A 4897-nucleotide genomic window follows, 5' to 3' on the forward strand; every position below is an offset into this window, starting at 1 on the left:
TAAAATCCATTGCATAGAAATGCAAAAATCTACACACTGGAAAAAGATTTTTCCAGATACATATTACTTGAAGGATGAAAACTTTGTTATCCACGGAATCGAGCATGAAGAAAATCATAAGAACTTTGAATTATATTTGATCAGAAGTTAACCTTTGGCATTGATATTCAAGAGAAGATCAAAACTACGAGAATGAACCTTGGGTTTAATTTTAAAGTCCTCCTATATGGTAAGAGCATGATTTTAACCTTGTAAAATAGAAAATGTGGAAACTCCACAGGTAGTTCAACACGACAGAAACGAAAATGTTGCAGGCTCGGTTTGATTGAACCTGTTCATGGACGGTAGTGGAAATGCATGCTACCGTCCACGCCCTCTAGCCTTGGGTTGAGCAGAACTCAACATTTACACATGCTAAAAGAACAAAAAGCAATTTAGAGACATCCGCAGATGTATTCATACTGCGATGAACATGGAACCTTCAATGATACACGTGTTGTGGCGTGTAATTCCATGAAAAGCGGCGTATGGTCCCCAGATAAAATTATGGGTTTGCTCCAAACGAGAAAACAATGGGCAGAACTAAACAAACTGGAATTTAGAAGGAGGGATCTGAGGTTATGGAGCCTGCATATCACAGGAACTGTCAAAAGATAAAATTAAAAAGCAGGCACCATATCCAAGGGGTGATTAAACAATACCCAAGGCTATGAAAGCGGGAGTATTGGAACCGGATAGCTCAGTGGTTTGCACACTGGCCTTCCAATCCTGAGGTCGGGGGTTCGATCCCCGGCAGCTACTCGGGAATTTTCAGAAACGCTTTTCAGTGTTTCCCACCCAACTAGAGGTGTACTGGTCAGGAACCCAGGCATTCCTTGCGTGTATCAGTGCTATACACTGGGCACGTTAAAGAACCAGGCTGTCTATTCGAAACGAGCTAGGCTAAGTTAGCCGGACAAGCCTTATCTGATTTCTGATCTCTCTGTCGTGGGGGCTTTGTCTCAATCTGTCCCTCTGGTCAGATCGCTCTGTGTCTGTACTAGTAGAGGATGAATTTATGCGCCCTGTGTGGCTGCATTTGAACTATGTAAAGCGCCTTGAAAGTGAAATTGATCATGAAAAGGGCGCTATATAAATCTGGTATAATAATAATAATAATAACCACCCAGGCTGAAACGGTCATGCTGAGAAACTAAACAGTATCAATAACACGACATAAAAGTCGTCCTCAACGACTTGAGAAGATCGAAATATAACAGCCCTGATTGAATGTACGGGGAGACTTTTTACGGCCGCCACACGGTACAAACAACGCTGCTGCGATAATAAATAGGCACAAGACCACAGTTATTTGCCCTTGGTTGACCACAATACGGAAGTGGTTACGCGGAAAATAGTTCCTCTGTTTGATGGTGAATATTGGTGAATTTTTGAGTGAAAGACCTGCAATAAATGGCATGATTTAATAGAGGAGATATGAAATAGTAGGTACATGTACAATTTGACAGAATGAGAATGTCAGAATATGCATAACATGACTTTTGATAGGGCCTGTTTTGCCTGTTTGCGGTCATCTAGAGAGTAGCCTTCATACGCATGTGATTTTGGTTCAAAATGGTGGAAAAAAGAGCCGGTCAAACCAATGTTTACTGTGGCTGGAATTGTTTCTCTTGAATAGTTCTGTTGAGTTCAGGTATTTTTATAGGGGTTGGAATGCATGCAAAATTGTTATAGTGTCCAGTGCCTATATAGAACATATAGTAAAAATAACTGTGGTCTTAGGCCTGATATAAAATAGAAAATGTGGTTAGAAATTACAAATCATTAATCAAAGCCTAAAATATGCCACAGTCGTAAGGAAACTAAGTTGGAAGAAAGATATAACGCTATTTAGAAATGCCTATACACGATTAATACGTAGCGTCTGAATGAACTAGGAATGCCAACCCTGGAGTATAGGAAATTAAGGGCTGATATTGTACATTTATACAAAATTCTTTATGATATAGATACAGAAGGTGTATATAAGTTATTTTCCATCACTATGGGTAGTATTAGAACATTGTTTAAGAAGCGGATGAGATCCGAATTCAGAAAAGATATTGCTACACGAAGAGTTATTGATACATGGAACAGTCTATCAAATAATGTGGGGGAGTCGCCGCAGTAAACAAAAAGAAAGTTTTGGTAGGCATTATATCAATTTTGAAGCCGCATGTTATCAGTGAGAAAGGGAATTATGACAGTAATGCTATAATTACAGTGAATTATATCAGTGACTGTAGAAGTCAAAGACAGTAGTAGAACTATAATTATGATGTAATCCAATAAAAGTTAGCGGCATTATTAGAACCACTGGACTTATCTGTATGAGTACTTGAACTACATGAACTACGAGACTTTAGTATAAGTAGTAAACATGCCGATAAATCAAATGTAAGCCTATGCAGGTCTAGTTGTGTTATGTGCCCTTTCTTGATAGCATCCAAGATGTAATATTTTAAATATATGTAAGGTTTTATTTCAATGTAACAGAAGTTATAAAGCTTTAGTTTTAACACAATGTTTGATTAGTTTTCACATCTTCATCAACTAAGCTCAGTACTTTCACATCTGTTGTGAAAGATATCCTTTCTTTTAACTGTTAATGGGGTGACACCTAATTTAATGAAGATGACTTTCTTTAAGTTTTTGAAAATCCTCAATCAGTTGTACTTCACTTTAATTACTGAATATAATTGTTCAGTACCATCATGTACTTGTTAAGAGTCAATAGCACTAATATGGTTTAACGGCTTTTCCCCTAATTTTGTTTAATATGTATGCATGTGCAGCTATTATTTTATCAGAATCCTGGTCAATAAAATATATCTAAAACATTTCATACACATATACAAATATGCAAAATAAGTAATATTAGAACTGCAGCTAGGTATTGGGTACACAAATTCACTAAAACTGAACTAAATTATTTAAGCACTGATCAATCAAATGTCTCATCAAACTATTCAAACACTGGTGTATAAACACGCGATAGTTTCTTTAAGAATTTTGTTGTCGTCAATGAGCCTGCTTCATACTGTTCCCACATATTAAATGTCTTGGTCTGCATAGACCTCAGTTGTTTCCTCTGAGCTTTTTTGCAGCTTACTTTCTGAGACAAGCTTTATCTGTAAACTTAAGCGCTGTGATTCTTCATTTAGTTTATCAACTAAGATATGTAGAATGGCAAAGGCCCATCAGTAATGTAATTCAAGTCCTGAAATCAGTTCTTATAATGTCAATTTATCTGCATTTTAAGAATACTGTCAAATGATGTATTGAAACAGAATTTCAAACAATGACAGCCCCAGTAGTTATTTCCAGCTGTCAGTACGATTTACAGCAATAGAAGCTACTGTCTGAAGAAATGTAATGCAGATACGCTCTTTTTTTGTAGACGTTGTGAAAAGGTGTATTTATAATTTCTTAACTTCGGTTAAAAGTTTTGGAGTAATCATATTTTGATTTAACAAGCCGTACACTTGTCTTTCTATAGAATAGAGAAAGGTGGAAACTTCACAGGTCGCCCAGCACGACAAAAACGAAGATGTTGCAGGCTCGGTTTGATTGAGCCTGTTCATGGACGGTAGTGGAAATGCATATAGATATAGAGTTGTTTCTTAGCTCGATAAAAAAGTTTGACTTACCAGTGTTACAATCACAATGCTGCAAGCCTCTTCAAGAATCATAATCAGTTGCTTGATGATGATTTGCAACAAGACGCGAGCAGTATAAACAAAGCAGTTAGAACTCATGGTGACAAGTGAAAGGAAAGTGAAACTGGGCATTCTTATATTCTGGATTAGAACATTACTTAATAATATTGTAATCAAGCTGTGCAAAAAAGGTACAGACGTAAATAATAGCTTTAATTAGAACATATTAAAGAAGTTTGCAAACAGTTTTTGCTCAAATGCTTTGTTAGTTTAGTTACACTTTAATCTTATATTGGATTAACTTTTAATAGATGAAAGATTAAATTTCAAACCTCCATTTTAACGAGGAACTTTCAGTTCAAATGATAAATACCTTGATTGAAATATAGAAGATGAAAACGTTCAATAATTGGCTTATCTCAATATTAATTGTTGGCTTGTTGACGCCTTGCAAAGTATGTTAGATCCACAGGTAGCATTTTTGATTGGCCTACTAATTTTGTGTAATTTACCAATGAATGAAAGAAAATTCATTTATATATGTTCTTTTCATTTTCCTTTAAAATGCATTATTTTGATAATCAATGTTGAGTGAATTATCAATATTTATATGCATGGGTACACTTTGACTTCACCGCCGTTTGAATACATCTGCAGATGTCTCTAAATTGCTTTTTATACTTTTAGCATGTGTAAATGTTGAGTTCTGCTCAACCCGAGGGTAGCGGGCGTGGACGATTGCATGCATTTCCACGACCGACCATGAACAGGCTCAAACAAACCGAGCCTGCAACATTTTCATTTTTGTAGTGTTGTGCGACCTGAAGTTTCCACTTTTTCTATTCTATAAATTTTGACTTTTGATATAAAACATGGGTACATTTTGACTTTTTATTTTGGGGTACATTTTGGTTTCGGTATGTTTTGACGAATGAAGCGAAAAATCCGCGGTTTGCATTTAAGGACATGTAGCTTTCTTAACACCCCTTTTTCGTCTTCTTTTTCGATGGTACCGATATAGTTCTTTATAGGAAAATAAGTCTCTGAAAATCTGAAATTCTCGAAAAAGTAAAAAAAAAAAAAACAGCGTAACTAAGTATGGATTTTATATAAAATAAATAACAGCCGGATTTAGTGGTATTAATCCTAAAAAGCCGACCCTAAATGTTTAGTACCATAATACCTATATCACCAAATTT

This window comes from Mercenaria mercenaria, chromosome 11, assembly GCF_021730395.1.
Source record: "Mercenaria mercenaria strain notata chromosome 11, MADL_Memer_1, whole genome shotgun sequence".
Taxonomy (NCBI): Eukaryota; Metazoa; Mollusca; class Bivalvia; order Venerida; family Veneridae; genus Mercenaria; species Mercenaria mercenaria.